Consider the following 18069-nt stretch of genomic DNA (forward strand, 5'->3'; position numbering starts at 1 on the left):
CCAACCAATGTGTAATTTCAGGAGGCATACATAAAGGGTAAAATTATAAAGAAAAGCAAAGGAAAAAAATCACAGAAATGGGAGAGTAGGTTATGTAGGTTACTTCTAGAAGAGAGTACAGAACCCACACAGAACTTCTAAAATATTAGCAATGTTCTATTTCCTAGCAAGACTTCAGTTTATAATTCAGTTCAGTTCAGTTCAGTTGCTCAGTTATGTCCGACTCTTTGCGACCCCATGAATCACAGCACACCAGGCCTCCCTGTCCATCACCAACTCTCGGAGTTTACTCAAACTTATGTCCATCAAGTCGGTGATGCCATCCAGTCATCTCATCCTCTGTCATCCCCTTCTCCTCCTGACCCCAATCCCTCCCAGCATCAGGGTCTTTTCCAATGAGTCAACTCTTCGCATGAGGTGGCCAAAGTACTGGAGTTTCAGCTTCAGCACCAGTCCTTCCAATGAACACCCAGGACTGATCTCCCTTAGGATGGACTGGTTGGATCTCCTTGCAATTCAAGGGACTCTCAAGAGTCTTCTCCAACACCACACTTCAAAAACATCAATTTTTTGGCGCTCAGCTTTCTTTACAGTCCAACTCTCACATCCATACATGACCACTGGAAAAACCATAGCCTTGACTAGATGGACCTTTGTTGGCAAAGTAATGTCTCTGCTTTTTAATATGCTAACTAGGTTGGTCATAACTTTCCTTCCAAGGAGTAAGCGTCTTTTAATTTCATGGCTGCAATCACCATCTGCAGTGATTTTGGAACCCCCCAAAAATAAAGTCTGACACTGTTTCCGCTGTCTCCCCATCTATTTCCCATGAAGTGATGGGACCAGATGCCATGATCTTAGTTTTCTGAATGTTGAGATTTAAGCCAACTTTTTCACTCTCCTCTTTCACTTTCATCAAGAGGCTTTTTAGTTCCTCTTTACTTTCTGCCGTAAGGGTGGTGTCATCCGCGTATCTGAGGTTATTGATATTTCTCCCGGTAATCTTGATTCCAGCTTGTGCTTCTTCCAGCCCAGCATTTCTCATGATGCACACTGAATATAAGTTAAATAAGCAGGGTGACAATATACAGCCTTGACGTACTCCTTTTCCTATTTGGAACCAGTCTGTTGTTCCATGTCCAGTTCTAACTGTTGCTTCCTGACCTGCATATAGCTTTCTCAAGAGGCAGGTCAGGTGGTCTGGAATTACATATATACTATTCAGTATGAATACTATGTTTAGCAATGAAGCTAATATAGTATTAAAAATTTTAATTTATAAAATATACAAAGAATATTCCTATATTTGTGGCCAGCTCCCCTACAACCTTCCAGCCCAGTCCCCTCTCCTTATGGTGGAGTGATTTGAGGTCAGACAAATCTAAATTCAAATCTTAATTCAGTCACTTTCTTGTTGTATGATCTTAATGCAGAACCGTAAGATCAACATCCAGACTCTAGACTTTCCAGATGAAATAACTATACTGGAACAATAATTGAAAAATCATGACCTTGTTTAATAAAAAAATAAAATGAACAATTATGAGTTCTAGCTATGCACATATAAATACTATGTGTATATTTTTTAACTAAAAAGGACCCTGACGCTGGGAAAGATTGAGGGCAGGAGGAGAAGGGGATGACAGAGGATGAGATGTTTGGATTGCATTGCTGACTCAATGGACATGAGTTTGGGTAGACTCTGGGAGGTAGTGATGGACAGGGAGGCCTGGCGTGCTGCGGGCCATGGGGTCGCAAAGAGTCGGACACGACTGAGCGACTGAACTGAACTGAACAGTATACAGGGACTGGTACTCAAATGTTGCTGATAGCATTACAAATCGATATGATCTTTCAGTGGAGTAGGTTTAATCATGTTAGAAAAATGAAATGAGATACTAAAGTATTGCCATTCTTTGGCCCAGGATTTCTACTTTGGAAAATTTAAGATTATTTAAGAAAATAATCTCAAAAAGTCAGAATCAAGCCAATGTGTACAGTAACATTTAAGGGAGAAATGTTTATGAAAACAAAACTTAAAACAATTCAAATTCCTTATACATTGTAAATTATCAAAGGAGAATGCACTAATGGTTAAGATTAATGTGATAAATATATGCCTGGTATTGGCATATGGATATTCTAAACAACATTAAATGAGCAACCAGAACTAAACATGCATTCACCCACTGTCTATATGATTAAAAATATCTGCAGAAGCACTGAAAATATCAGAGATAGTTAAAACAATATAAATAGCTGTATTTGGTTGATGGGAATGTTGAAGTGATTATGATTTTTAAAATAAATAGGTACATATGTAATCTGAAGGAATATATTTAATGGGTGGAATTTCAGGCTGTGTTATAGACAGATGGTGAAACTATTTGTGCAGAAGGTGGGGGTGGGTAGGGGAAAGGGGAACCTAAAATTTCACCACATGGAAAGTTTCTATAATCAGAGGTTTTTCTCTGGGTTGTGCAGACTGTGAAGCCAAAAGGGGAGAATCATACAGAAGAGTTCTCAAAGGGAAAAAACTGGAAGAACTATACTTAGAAAAATGTGATGGTGAGTTCATTTCTCTTTAGGATATAAACTGTTTTCTCTTCCTTTGGTTCTGTTATTTTTTTTTTTTTAAGCAACTGCAGGTTAATAATTTTCTTCAGTGTATGAGAAACAAATTTCCAAGATTAATTCTAATCCTGTGTGCCTTAGTCTGGATCATTTGTTTTACTTCAACATGAGAGATGTCTGAAAAGTGTTATCAGTGGAAGAACATAATCAATCATTCATAGAATAGTACTCAGTTACTTTGATATAAAGGTGATTCTTTTATATATAAAAGTGTTGTTTTATATCAAAAGTTTACATATACAAGTTTTGATATAAAGGTGTTGTGAGTCTTATCTCAATAAGTAATTTTAGTAAATTAAAACCAAAAAACAAGTGAAGTGCCATTCCCAACCACAGGCATAAAACAAGGCCAGGGAGCGAGAGGAATTGCATGGCTATTGCAGCTTTCAAATTAGAGCAGATTAGAAACAAGGAGGAAGGCGTGGCCTCCTTGATCCGAACCAACGTATAGGTGTTCTGCTTGGAGAGAATGTGAATACAGATAAAAGTGTATGAATCCATGAACACTATAACATCCAACACTTCTCTCAGTTTCTCCAGTTATAAAATAAAATGAGAATTAACACCCTGTCTCCTCTATCCCTCCATATCCACACCATTCATACATGTGGAACATACGACTTTAGGTTAGAGAAATCACTGATTTTTTTCTTTAGAACATTATGTACAGAAGTTGTCCCTGCTGTCAAGTGGACTATTACACTTTAATTGAGAATACCCTCTGTTCCTTAGGAGGTATGAATTTTCTACCCATGTATTTTTAGAGAGATTTTTAAGTCACAAAGAGTGATGAAACAGTGAATCCATTTTTAAGCTTAATTTTCCATGGTATTAAATTAGTTAAGACAAATACACCACATTGACAATCAGTTTCTACCTTTAAGCAGCTGATGACTTTTAAAAAATGCTTTTAATATCACAAGGTCCACGATGTAATCTCCCTAATAAGATCACTTGATATCAGGTTGCTCAAATGTGCACATGACCTTTCAAATAGAATTCCATCTCTTAATGCCAAAACTGTCACACAAGTAGTCATAACTTGGGGTTAAGTTTCATATACATTATCTGAGAAGTCTACATATACTACTAACAAAAAATTTTCAAAAACCCTCTCATTCTCTTGTTTCCGGATATATCTTGATATATTTTTCTCTTAAATTGCAGTATCTACAAAGCCCTTTAGAATCTAAAGTTTAGATAATGTCACAAACTATTCAAAGGAATTAGTAAGTCTTTCCAGCAGCTGTTCTTCCATTTCCCTTGGCAGCATCAGGTGGCAGGCACAGGCAGTACCCAAATCCATCTAATGTTAGGTGTGACTCTGAGAGAACATAGATGACCTTACTGGATAGTGGGTCTGATGCTCTGAGGAATGATCAAGTAGTGTAGTCATACATTGACTGCCCATATCATCCTTATACCAAGCTTCATTGGATGTATAGTCTGAATTTTTTTTGAGATAACAGTTTGCAGGAAGAGAGAACAGCTCAGGATCAAAGTCCTAATGTTGGACAGATCTAGATTCAGATTCTGGTTCATTACGTCAGCTCCTTCAAAGCCCTGTTTACTTGTCTGTAACATGAAAATGCAAACAATACCGATTCCATAGGGTTGTTTGAGAATGCAAAGGACAACCTATAAACAGCTTATCTGGCATAAAAATAGAAGCTCAAGATGTGTTAGTCCTTTTCCTCGCATTTGTCTGGGTCAAACTGGTCTTTCTTAATGAATATACAGTTCATGTTCAATTATAGCCTTCTGAGATTCTTTACAGTCTAGTTTATGAGAGGCAATTGATAACACTGTGCTCTATGTTGTTAATTTAAGGACTGAGTATAGAGTTTCCCTGGTGCTTCTTGGTACATTACACAGACATTCTGCAAGTTCATGGTTGTGTCATTGTGCAGAGCATACAATATACAATTCATCAACACTTTTATGTCATTTTGTATGGATCTTTTTTGTTAGAAACCACTGCTCTGGGGTTTTGTGCTCATGATCTAAAGATAATCTCACTAGAATTTTACAGATAAAAAAAGAAGCCTCATAGCAATAACAGGCTGCATAAAACAGATTGAACAAGACTAGACGTTTAATGCAAACTCCTTCCACAGTAAGAGGAAATAGATCAGGCAGGTTACCGTAATCTCTGATGTGACCACACCATAATGGTCCTTTGGACCTATTCCAGAATGAAGTAGGAAGGTCAGACCGATTTAACAACAACAACAACAAAAAACTAGTCCACCCTATAATGCTCAGCGAGCATCATCTGCAATTTACACCGTCCTTTAATTAAGGGGACCATTAAAATGACAAACCGAAATACAGGTGTTGAAATAGAAACTGACCTTCCTTCCTTCTTTTCTTCCTTCCCTTCTTCATTTCTTTCTTTCCATTTTATCTTTTTACACAAAGTAACAAGCTACTGACAAAAACACACATTATGATAAGATGAACTATCAGAGATTGAGGAGACTAATATTGCTGGATATGCAGTCAAGAAATTCCTCTAGGCTTAGCCAAGAGTTAGCGATCAGGAGTGAGACTAGCCCAATCTCTAAACTATGCCTGAAATGTGATGAAAAATTTATATGAAGTTCAGCTATTTCATATCATTCAGTTTGCATTTCTTTTGTTAAATTTAACTGGTGATTTTTTAATAATCAATAACTTTTGTGTGATCCAACTGTAATAACATCTTTTTATCTTTCTGTTTGTCTAACCTTTTATCTGTAGATAGGCATAGAGAGATATCTAGAATAATATTCACCAAAGGTAATTTCTGAGTGATAAGAGGAAGTAAACTTTTTCTTTACTTGTTACACATTTCTAAATTGCTTGAATTTTTAAAAAATGAGTATATATCTTTTTTTAATTGAAGTTTTTATGCTTTTAAAAAATAAAATCATCCAAAACAATGATTTTTCTGCTTATCCAGCTGCTGGTTAAAAATGACAAATATGGAATGAGAGGTTACATTGTTAAGCTGTAAAATATTAAGAGAAGAAAGGTGTAAATATTGTAATTACCAGGTGAACCAACAAAATTTAAGATGCAAAGTATCAAAGTCAGAAATCACTCAAAGTCAAAGGAAAGAAATTAACATTAAGTACAGGAAATACATAATATCTTGATTTTGCTAAGTCTAATTCCTGCTCAATTGAACAATTAATAAAATATTTACTGTATTACAGCACTTGGCTACCAGAGATTTTGGGGAGAAAACCAGCCTTGGAAAAAAGAGAAGGTCCCAGGAACCTGAGACTGGTCCTTGATAGTGACACAAAAAATGTCTTCATTTGTGCTTTATTGCAGTGTTTTTGAGGGAGACTTACAGCAGAATGAGAGGAGCTGCATGATATTAGAAACTTTGTTACGGATCATTAGAGTCAACCTTTGGCCAGAAACTACCAACATTCTTCCCTGTGGGCAGACATTATCCAGAAATCACTGAGGTTGTAGAGTGAGGTCTTGAACTTCTTACTGCATTACTAAAATTGTGGTTCTAAAAGAGCATCACTCGCAGGAGAGTTACTACAAACAACAGCACCCAGTCAACAAATACAAAGTACTGTTGGTTACACCTTTAGATTATAGCTGCAAGCGCAGAGAGTAATCATATCTTCCCATACAGATATTCTTTGTGACTTAAAAACAAATAGTAGATAATACATGGCAGGAGAAAATTTCACTTAGGTAGAAAATTCACTAATTTAAGGTATCGATTTACAAATTGGTTGTGAAACCCATTCATTTATTAAAGACAGATTCATGTCTCAATTTCTTGAAAGTGATAGAAATTGTACAGTAAACTTGAGATGTGTGAAAGTCAAATGGAGACACCAGTGTCTTAAGTCCAAGCAAACCTTTTTTTTAAGTGTCAGTGAAATCCAAAGTGCTGGTGAGAATGTAGAGAAATCGGAACTTTTGTACACTTCTAGAGGGAGTGTGAATTGGTACAACCACTTTGGAAAACCAGCAATATCCCCTAAAGCTGACCATACACATACCCTATGACCCAGCCATTCTACTCCTAGGTATAAACTTAACAGAAATGCCTATGTATGTACAGCAACTGACATATAAGCTTGTGTATAGCAGCACTTTTTCTAATGGCTTCAAAATGTAAATGATCCAAGTGCTCAGCAACAGTAGAATGAATAAGCAGTGGTAAAAGACCCTGATGCTGGGATGGATTGGGGGCAGGAGGAGAAGGGGACGACAGAGGATGAGATGGTTGGATGGCATCGCCAACTCGATGGACATGGGTTTGAGTAGACTCCAGGAGTTGGTGATGCACAGGGAGGCCTGGCGTGCTGCGATTCACGGGGTCGCAAAGAGTCGGACACGACTGAGTGACTGAACTGAACTGACTGATGGTCACACAGTGGAATACTGTATTGGAGAGAATGAACAAACTAGAGATACCAATGTGAGTGAATCTCATAAACATAATGTTGATCAAAAGAAGCCAGACACAATGTAGTATATAATGTGAGTCCATTTGTATAAATTGAGAGAACAGGCAAAACAAATCTGTGATGTTAAAAGTCAGGATAGTGGTTACCCTTGGGGTTAAAATTGTGAGAGGGACATAAGGGAGATTTCTGGGGGCTGGTGACATTCTATTTCTTGCTCTGGGTGCTGGTTGGACATGTATGTTCAATTTGTGAAAATTCAATGACCTGTTAGACTTAAGGTGTATGTGCTATTCTGTTTATTTATTGTATTTCAGTAAAAAGTTCAACAACAAAAATGTAAAAATATTCATTCTTTATGACAGGTTTAAGTATATGTCTATACCTATGAATATCATCAGTATTTTTCATTTAGGAAGTATTTGGTCTTTGACCAAAGTACAGGTTAGAAATTCAAATGTACATATGCTTGAAACATCATCATGTATTTTTTAAAAGAGATAGTACTGAACATAAATAGACAAAAATTGAATTGCTTTCTCATTTGTCATAAGCAGTCTGGCCTTTTTCATTTTCCATTTCTGAATTTAGCTAATATCAAGCAAATTTATATACATGGACGAAAAGGTGATGGTAATCGCAAGAATAATCATGTGTCAGTAGTAGCCATAATGAAAAATAAGGACCGGTGTAATAGAAACACCATTTACTGAACATTTTATTGTAATGTTATAATATTGTAATATTATAAGCCAAATGTTATAAGTGAAACAAATTGAGTAATACAGTCATCTCCATGAATTTTCACTTGAAATACTGAGACTCAGCTTGTTGCAAAAACTGGGCCTGTGTTCACCAGTGCCAAATAGAAACATAGAGACAGAGTTTTGGGTGAAGTAGCAAAGAATAGTTTTTATTGCCTTGCCAGGCAAAGAGGGCCATGATGGGCTAATGCTCTCAAAACCATGTGACCTACCCTGGAGGACATAGTCAGGATTTTTATAGTATTCAAGAAGCAGGGCATGATCAGCTTGTGGACAGTTCTTAGATTGATTGGCATCAAGGTGAAGTTTCAAGCATCATCAATTTTCCGGTTTCAGCCAGTCTAGGGCTATATTCTTGTGGTCAGCAATTTTCAGCTAGAGGGGGCTGCTTCCTATAAAAAAATCTAGGAATGTGTGTCAAGCCTTTATCTCTGTCTTTCAAGGAACTGGGAGTTTGCTGATTCTGCTAGATGGCAGAAATATATATCTAAATTGTTACCAGTTTCCTAGCCCAACAGCTATTCTTTGTTTCTACATCTTCCATTTCCCAATCATTAGCTCTTGAGTTAGCATCTTACTTCAACAGACAAGGATACAGGGCCTTGTACAGGGTTTCAAGCTTTCAAACTCAAAAGCCAAATGGGTAACTTGAATAAGTGAAGTAGGCCAGATGAAATACTCTAGTGATGGAGTCTGGGAAAACCAGAGAACCCCCCAAAAGTGGCTCTCAGAGTATGTCCCCAGACCAGAAATGCATCAGAGACTAGGTAGAAATTCACATTATCAGACCCTAACCCAGATATACTGAATCAGAAACTGGGGGTGGAGCCCAGCACTCTTAACAAGATTAATTCTGACACATGTGTATGTATGAGAACAATTGATTTAGAGTATTCGAATTCAAATAATTAAAAAATCATGTAGGCTTAAAAAAAAAATCATCTGACCAGATTTGGCTGCAGGCTACCAATTCATAACATCTGATGAGAATCATATAAAAAACATAAATTTTGTATGTCATTTCTGTAATTCCCTTTTCTAAGACAAAGAAAGAATGCTTGAAAGTAAGTTTTCTCCCCCCAGGATTCAGGCATATCTGGGCATTCCTGGGGTCTGGTGGAGGTGGGCCCTCTGAAATTCTATTTATAGAATTGCCTCCCCAAAAGAGTGAAGCCAATAAAAGAAAGAATCAAGTTACAGGGGTTGCATCAAGGGCAGCAGATGGAGTTGAGGACATCGGATTGTTTGCAGCCCAGCCTGGTGGACTCACTCATTTTTTCAACAAATAGTTATGAACAGCCTGTCGCTGAGCCCTGTGGCCCCAGCATGGCTGTAATATAAAGTCTAGTAAGAACTAATGGAGCTGATTTTTTATTTGTCTGTTAGTTTTGTTTTATTTGGCTAATCTTAGGACACAGAGAGTGTACCTGTCAGTCATATGAATAGTGGTGCCAGGATCGTCAACACTTCCAATGCCTTGAGGCTGGACTTTAGGCTTTCAGACCTCCTTGCACATGTTGGCGGTGCCTTCGGTGGGCAGTGATGGCAAAGCTTGGAAGGTTGGCAGCAGTTGCTTTTATCAGGCAAGGAGAACTGGGAACACCTTCTGGCAGCCTAGGGAGCTAGCACACATGAGCACACATGAGACATCCCTGGGCACCCTGACTTAGGGGTAATAGAGGTTGAACCCTCTAGCAGAGGTAAGGAAATGCTATTTTATAGCTGTGGCTCTTACTATGTGTAACTTATGTTACACATAGAACCTCACCCAGTCCTTAATGGAATCTATGGTTTTTTTAATTTTCTTTTTTGACTGGGCAGCATTTAAAGAAACTACGTGTTGCTTCTTGTAATAAGGTTAAAGTATGTGCTTGCAGTGAACATAGTAGACTTAAAGATGAAATCTCAAACATTTGGTTTTCTTTTTTAAAAAGAAAAGCAGCAAGATTATTATAGGCTTTGGGACATAAGGTTTGAAAAATCACAGGACACATTACTAATTTTTTTTTCTCTCTCAAAACATCCCTATAAAATGAAACAACATTGCTGATGAGCTGTTTTTTGGCACTAAGAAGCAGCTTATTGCAAAGGAAAAAGAACTTTGGAAACAGCCACTCCTTTCCTGCCAGAATTTTGAGAGATTGATGCCCTTTTTCTTCACGTGTACAATTCCTATAGGCTGCAGATTTTCAGTTATTTCCTGAAATCCCCAAATTAATTCTATTAAAAACATATTTATTATCTTCCATGAAAAATATTTAAAGTTTGGAGACCACAAGTCTCTGTAAGATGTAAGGAATTTGCCTAAGTAACCAGTATTTTCCAGAAAGAGTCAAGTAGTTGTTATACTACACTTAACTCAGTGTTTTATGATACCTAATGAGCGAGGTGTGTGGTATGTCAATATTCCAACCAGATAGTAATGCCTTGCTGTTTATTTACGTAAAAAATCTACCGTGCAGATTTCCAGCTTTCTGGTACAGAGAGTTTTGTGGGTTTTTTTTTTCCTTCCTTGATTGCCATTTGTTTGAAATCCATGTTCTAAGCCCAAGCAAATTAAGAGAGTTATTTTATTTTGATACCTCAGTTCTAGCCAACCCAGAGTATTCACAGTGGAATGTGAGTAAGAGGGAGGGACAGGGTTCAGGAGACTGGAGTTCTAACCAGCCATGTTTCCCTGGACAAGTCAGTTCCTGCTTTGGGGCTCTGTTTCACTCTTGGTAAAGTTGGAGGTGGAGCAAATTGGCCCGAGTTCTGTGATTAGTCCAGAATTCTGTGACTAGTATACTGCATTCCTTAACCTCTGGGGATTTTTAGAGCTCTCCCTGAAGAATCCTAATAACAGATTCAGTATTTGAAGGAGAAAGATTCACCTTGAAAGGACACTCAGAGGCTATTGATATTTCATATTTATTTTTTTTAGAGAGAGATCTAAGGGAACTTTCTATGTACCTTTGGGTACAAGTGACTTGTATTGTTACCAATGAATCAAATGCTTGTTTCTATATTAACTCAATAGAAATTAGTTTCCTGGAATACAAATTAACACAGGAATATGAAACATTTATTTGATTCTGTTTTTATAATCTTTATTTCCTCCATGCCTCTCCTTCTGACTCTCACCTGGCTTCTTCCCTCTAACCCTTTTTACACATGATTTTATACTTGAATTATCAGCTTAATCCCAAGTACAGCTCTTCTCATGTTACTTTTCTGCTTGAAAACTATTAAAAGCTATTAAGTTTTCTGTTTACTTAAATACAAACTCCTCACGGCACACAAAGTCCTATATTCTCTAGCCCAGTGCAGCTTCCCATCCTGTGGCCTGTTACTCCTTTTACCACAGCCTTCCACGCTCCCTGCTCTTTCTTTACATGCCCAGAAATGTTCTGGCTCTCTGCCTTTGTCCCATTGATTCTTGCTTCCTGTTTTTACTTGTTCACATTCTACATATTCTTTAAGGCCAGGATTCTGCTACCAGCTTTACTTGATCTCTTCTAAATGTAGGTAGCCTCTTTTTCTCTCTGAACTCCTGTGGCAACTTATCTGTATCTCTCTCATAGCAGTTATCACTTTCTACTTTATATTACAGATATTTATGTTCATGTCTGTTTTCCTCATAGATAATTGGCTTTATGAAGTCATAAACAAAGTCTGCCCCATATTTGTATTACTCAAAGTACCTGGCACATAATAGTTCCTCCACAAATGTTGGTTTGATGAATAAAATTTATCAGAGATACCATGGGAAATTTCTCCATTTATCTATTATTTATCTATCTATCCTATAATTTCTCAGCCTATTTCTGGTTTCAATGAGGAAAATCAAAATAAAAAGAGAAATGAGAAACTTATGACAGCTTAAACCACAGATTTAGCATGTTATTAATATCTAGTTCCCTTCTTTCAAGCATTGTGCTGTAGTCAGCTTTAAAAAGTGGTTTAGGTTCACTTGGGTTTATGTACTGTGATGTCCAAATGTTTATTAAAGCTGACGCAACTCTATGAAAAAGATCAACATTAACTCTGCAGACAAATTTTAATCTGGTGAGGTGAAGAATTCACTTGAGGCATTGCTACATGTGAGGCATTGAGAAAAGTTGAGGCCTTGTTTTCCTTTTGGTGGGGGATGGGGGGCAGAGAATAGCCGTTCAATGGAAAGTATGCACCTAAATGAGAACATACAGTTAGATGACTTGCCAGGGGCTCATGATTGATATGCATAAATACATATATAAAGTGGTTATATATTTATATATGGGGCTTCCCAGATGGCTCTAGTGGTAAATAACCCACCTGCCAATGCAGGAGACATAAGAGATGTGGGTTCGATCCCTGAGTCAGGAAGATCTCTCTTGGAGGAGAGCATGGCAACCCACTCCAGTATTCTTGCCTGGAGAATCCCGTGGACAGAGGAGCCTGGTGGGCTATAGTCCATAGGGTCTCAAAGAGTCAGACATGCACTGCAGGTAGATTATTTACCATCTGAGCTACATCGCTATCATATTCCTCTTTATGTCCCATTGATTTTTGTTGTTCTTGGCATATATACCTGTTGATATTGCTTATTCTTTATGTGTCTTAAATACTCACATTCTTTTTTTTTTTTTGCCAAATGATGCCATTATGGCTAGAACTGCATAATAACACCTCCTTTTCATATCTTTCCCTGAAGTCTCTTGGATTTAGCTGGCACTTCCTTGTGAGAGGATCTACACACCATAACATCAGAAAGACCTGTGATCACATGAAGCCTCCCTTCTTTCCTCATTTTTTCCTGGAGAGTGGAGATTGTGTTCATGTGCCAATGTAACATCCTCACCTATTTTAGCAGTTTACTTGGCACTTTCCTGCTCTTTGTAGTCCTAGGAGATCATCATTGATTCATGCCCAGAACTTTTCTTTATCTAAATATAGGAAATAGTCTTTCTACGACCTCCTTTTGATATCTTAACCCTTCTCTCTCTAGGTCCTCTTCCTTACCTTGTTCCATTTGATTACACATCTGAATTCTTCATTGGATTGCAAACTCTTTTGAAGACAAACCCTAGAAGGTATTTTTGCTACCTTCTTCATCCTAGGGCTGCAGCATTAGCAGCACAGCTGCAAAGGCAGTAACAGTCATGCCCCGGGGCTCTGAGCTAAGCCAGCAGAAGCAGACTTGGACCTTTGAACCCCAGAAGGAGGGGAAGCAGGACTGTAAGCTGTTGCTTAGTATGATTTGCTTGGAGAAAAAGCCCAAGAAAAGATGAACCTTGTGGAGACCCTGTCTCCAGCAAACCAGGAGAACAAGAAGACAGAACCCATCACATCACCTCCATCCTACCCAGGTCACCTTGATGGGGTTAGAGCATTCTCCTCAGTCACTTTTCAGTTTCAAGTTGGCTTTGGACCTGTGTTCTTCATGCCAAGAATGTTATGACGCTTCAGACCTGTCCTTCACACTGAAGACCTGGGAAGAGGAGGAGCTGGAAGGGAGAAGAAGAAAAATGATGATATAGAGGTATCCCTAGACCCCGGTTTGATTCCTGGGCTGGGTAGGTCCACTGGAGAAGGGATAGGCTACCCACTCCAGTATACTTGGGCTTCCCTTGTGGCTCAGCTGGTAAAAGAATTCGCCTGCAATGCTGGAGATCTGGGTTGGGAAGATCCCCTGGAGAAGGGAAAGGCTACCTACTCCAGTATTCTGGCCTGGAGAAGTCCATGGACTGTGTAGTCCATGGAATGGCAAAGAGTTGGACATGACCGAGTGACTTACTTTCAGAGGTATCCCTAGAGGAGGAGACTCCTGTCAAACAAGTCAAGAGACTAGTGCTGCAGAAACAGACAAATTGCTAAGGAAAGAAAGGTGGAGAAAGAAGAGAAACAGTGAGACCCAGTTTTAAAGACGAGAGCCCTGTGAGAAAAGCAAAAGCTACATTTAGACCTAAGAAGCTGGAATCCAAGAAACGAGGAGCCATGAGTGGCTTGGCTGCAGTGGCTGAGGGTCTGCGAGTTGGCCTTTCTCAGAATGTGTTGCAAACTCAAGGTGCCCCTTACACCAGTCCCCCTCCATCTGTGTCTGAAGGTGGTGGAAGTGTTGTGAGAGATGCAATTCAAGAGCCCTTTACCCCCAACTGTCTGGTTTCAGCAGCTGACCTCAGGGCCACAATAAAGTTTGCTTTGCCAGGAAAATTTGTTATAAAAGTATCCAGCACTTAGAACAGTACATTATACTTGATAATGTTTCAGCAAAATATTCCTTAAATAAGATTTTTAAATATACATTTTTTCTTTTAAATTCTTACTTTGTGCCATACCACTAGAATTTTTGCTTTACTCCCTTCTCTTTTGCCAGTTTTTCTATCTGTATTATTGTGGGTACAGGGTTGCCTTTTGGATGATGAAAATGTCTTGGATTTAGTTAGAGGTGATGGTTTCTCACCCCAGTGAATGTGCTAAGTGCAACTGAATTGTACACTTTTCAAAAAGTTAATGATTAATTTTCGTTCTGTGAATTTTACCTCAGTCAAACAAAAAAACAAAAAACAAACCTTCATTACTTGAGTTAGGAACACAAAGAACCACCAGTTTATAAACAGTCTCATTCTTATCTTTTAAAATGCTGCTAGGGACTTCCCTGGTGGTTTACTGGTTAAGAGTTCACCTTGCAATGGTGTTTGGGTATGGGTTCAATCTCTGGTCAAGGAGCTAGGATCCCACATGCCTTGCAGCCATAAAAACAAAACATGGAGCAGAAGCAATATTGTGACAAATTCAATAAAGACTTCAAAATATTTTTTAAAACTTAAGTCTAAAGAAACATGTTATTGCTAGTTCTTCTCTTTCACGGACTTGGCTCTTTCACCTTTCTCTCACATACCACTGAAAATAATAGTGAAATGTTGGTCCAGGCAACTGTCTAAAGGCTTTGTAGGACTCAGCAGTGAGGTCATCAGCATTTGGTCACAGTTTATTCTCTAGCTATCATTCCTACTAGTAAGTCAGTTTTGTTCATTTAATGACATTCTTTTATTCATGCCCATTTTTTTCTTTCTTTTTCTCAGTATCTTTTTTTGCTTTTGAATCAGTTCCCTAAAGAATGTTGTCATCTGTCTCTTGGAGACTTTTTAAGAAGATAGAACTCATAGAAGACTTCAATCGTTATGGGATTTTTTGTTCTAGATACACAACTGACCATTTCTTCCCCTTTTTATTTTTGTTGGAGAGAGATAGAAAGTAAGTCTTTGGAAATTGAAGAGAGAAAACTTTTCCTTTCTATGAGTTTTTAGAGTCAGACAGCCTGAGGTCAGATTCACATATTAGCTGTGTGATCTTAGGTCTGTCATTTGGGCTAGTCTGTTTCCTAACGTGAAAACTGGGGGTAAAAATAATATCCTCCTCCTAGGGCCCTTGAGAAGGTTGACTCTGATAATACATATAAATGTCCATTTGGGGCACACACGTGCATGTGTATAGGTCTCCGTATGCACACTTATTCTTTTTCTAGTTCTCTCCTACTATCAGAAACTACTCCATCTTCTTTATTACAAACACTGAGTGACAATTGCTTTTATCTTCTCTCTGCCCAGAGCATTGGTTCTTTCTCCCATCCCCAGTATGTATAAACAAATGCCAGTCAAGGAAGCGCCCAGGTGGAAAACTGAGCATGAACTATATTTGATGAGTTTCAGGCTTATAAGAAAAAAGACAACAACACAGGAGTAAGTATCAGACACAGGAAGAAAAGAAAAAGCAACCTCTGTGTGATAAAATTTATAATTCCTCTTTGTAATCTTATTTTTTGATAGGAAGTTTTTTTTTCTCATTGCACAGAAATAGCATAGGGAACTTAAATATTGTGCCAAAATTTGGTTAAAACTGCTGTGTCCCTTTAATCTGGAGGGGGAGGAGGGAAAGCCTTGAACTGTAGATGAAAGTTATTCCACGTGTTAAAAAAAATAGGAATTTGAGTGGTGCAGTATTTCTGATTTGTTTTTAGCATGAAGGGGAAATTGACTGATGTGTTATCAGGAGACAGCAAGGTTCAGGGAAAGAGTGCTGGACTGGGGATCAGGAGATGTGGATCCTGGCCCTGCGACTAACTGAGTGACCTTGACAGGACACTTCTCCTGGCTGAGTCTGTTTATTCATCTGGAAAATGCAAACTCTCAGTCAAACCTCCCACCAGTCCCACCTTTATGAACTCGAGAACTGCTTTATACAGAACAACTCCACTTTCTGGGAATTTTAAAAATATTTTATCATTTTATGGGATATATTATGAAATGGTTTTTAGGTTAAAAAAGAATTTTAGGTTAATATTTTAATAAAAATATAATAATTAAGATAATTTTAATAAAATTGCTAGCATGTAACCAGGATCCTTAATTTCCTTTTGTGACAATATTGGATTAGAAAACAGAGTCATGTGTCAGTGTTTTATTTAGAATATATTTTTTCAAAGAAATACTTTATTTAGTAAAATATGGTATTATAGGGCTTCCCTGGTGGCTCAGACTGTGAAGAATTCACCTGCAATGCAAGAGACCTGGGTTCGATCCCTGGGTTGGGAAGATCCCCTGAAGAAGGGAATGGCAACCCGCTCCAGTATTCTTGCCTGGACAGTCCCATGGACAGAGGAGCCTGGCAGGCTACAGTCCATAAAGTGGCAAAGAGTTGGACACGACAGAGCAACTAAGCATGCACGCACACATGGCATTATAATTGATTTTTACTTTGACCCTGACATTGAGGGGGAATACATGAGTTTGGAATAGTATGGGGTGGACTCTTTGGGGGTTATAACTAAGTCTTTTTCAAAAGCTGTACAAAATAGGAAAGTGTATTTTCTTACAAAATATGGATTAAAGATTGTTTTTAGTAAAAATGTATAATTTTTGGTGCTGGTTATAGAGATTGGGTGGATAGTTAGATGGAGAGTAAGTTTATTGTAACTTCCAAGTTATTTTCAGTTTGTGTTCATGAGACCATATGTTAAAAATTTCTTTGGTACCTGCTGGAAGGTATCCTCTTGGAAATCAGAGATAAGTTGTCCTGAGTGGCATAAGAGGGGGTTACTGAGTGGAAGAATGCCACTGCCATATTCAAGTCTTGATAGCCTGCTTGCTGATGGAATAATTGGGTAAATCACTTATCCTCGAGCCTCAGTTTTCTCATCTTTAAAATGAGGGTAATTTTATATCTACCTTCTAAAGTTGTTATAAGGCTTAAATAAAATAAAGGATGCAGCATTACTTTGAAAAAGTATCACATGCATGTTGTTGTGTAGCATTTGGCAGAACCCAGGCCCCAGTAGGTGAGTGAGGTGCCAGGGCTCAACTTTTAAGGAGGCCCTTGTTCTCGGACCTAACCCTGCCCTTGATCCACCCTGAGAGTGAGCACCTCCTTAAATGTTTGGCAGGCAGGTTTCTCACTTGTTTTGCCCTAGTCCAGGCCTTGGTGTTCCGCCAAGCACAGTTCCTGTGAATAGGAGCTTACAGCTTCAGATGTGGGTCTGTTTTCTAAAAGATTATTTTTGTTGTTGCTTCCTACATTAAGGTAGGTTAGGAGCAGATGTTCCTTCTCCCCCAAAACTATAAATCTGCTGTTTGGATAAAACCATCCTCTAACTTCCCTTTCCTTCTTTCTGTCCCCTTATTTTGTTACTCATATGTCTGTGCATGGCTAGGTGTTACAAGATACATTCGTTTTATTCTCAGATATTCTTCTGAAGGTAGGGTTACATTATCATGGATTGCTAAATAATACCATGTCTGGATTATTGTTTTCTGGAATTTGCAGTACTGAGGGAATCTTTTAACTTCATCTTCTTTAACTCACTTGCTTTCAAGGTAGAAGCAATTTACTTTTCAAGTAAAAAGATATTGCAAGTTTATTTAAAAAAAAATCCAGAGGTGAATGGGTATGAAAGCAGTTCTTCTAGGCTCCCAGCCAGTCCTAGAAACAAAAATGAATTTCCCTTCTGTACAAATAGACTTTTCAAGAAGTGTTCACATGCCCACATGTGTCTGACTGAGGTGGGCTTAGATAGACCTCTCATTGAGTTCTTTAAAGAAGGGAGGCTAGTGTTAATGGTTAGTTTTAGAACTTTTAAAAATTGTTCACTAGGAAAGTTTTACAATTTGTTGCCTGTATTTCCATTTAAGTTTCCTCATGTTGCCATTAGAAGCTTTGACCACTCTTAAATTCTGCCCCATTATTGGGGCTTCCCATACTTGGGGCTTCCCAGGTGGTGTTAGTGGTAA

The 18069-nt window shown here is 38.2% G+C and overlaps 1 long non-coding RNA gene across 2 annotated transcripts in view; it reads left to right on the forward strand.

The window, feature by feature from the left end:
• Positions 1–18069, forward strand: part of LOC122703413 — a 115603-nt gene that overhangs the window by 23640 nt on the left and 73894 nt on the right. Inside the window, exon 1 of one of the 2 annotated variants that reach the window (XR_006343485.1) lies at positions 17294–17362. The exons of the other annotated variant lie outside the window; for it this stretch is intronic. This is a non-coding gene — a long non-coding RNA (uncharacterized LOC122703413). Of the gene's footprint in view, positions 1–17293; positions 17363–18069 lie in introns of those variants that run through there. 2 annotated transcript variants of the gene reach the window in all.

This window comes from Cervus elaphus, chromosome 11 (assembly GCF_910594005.1).
Source record: "Cervus elaphus chromosome 11, mCerEla1.1, whole genome shotgun sequence".
Lineage (NCBI taxonomy): Eukaryota > Metazoa > Chordata > Mammalia > Artiodactyla > Cervidae > Cervus > Cervus elaphus.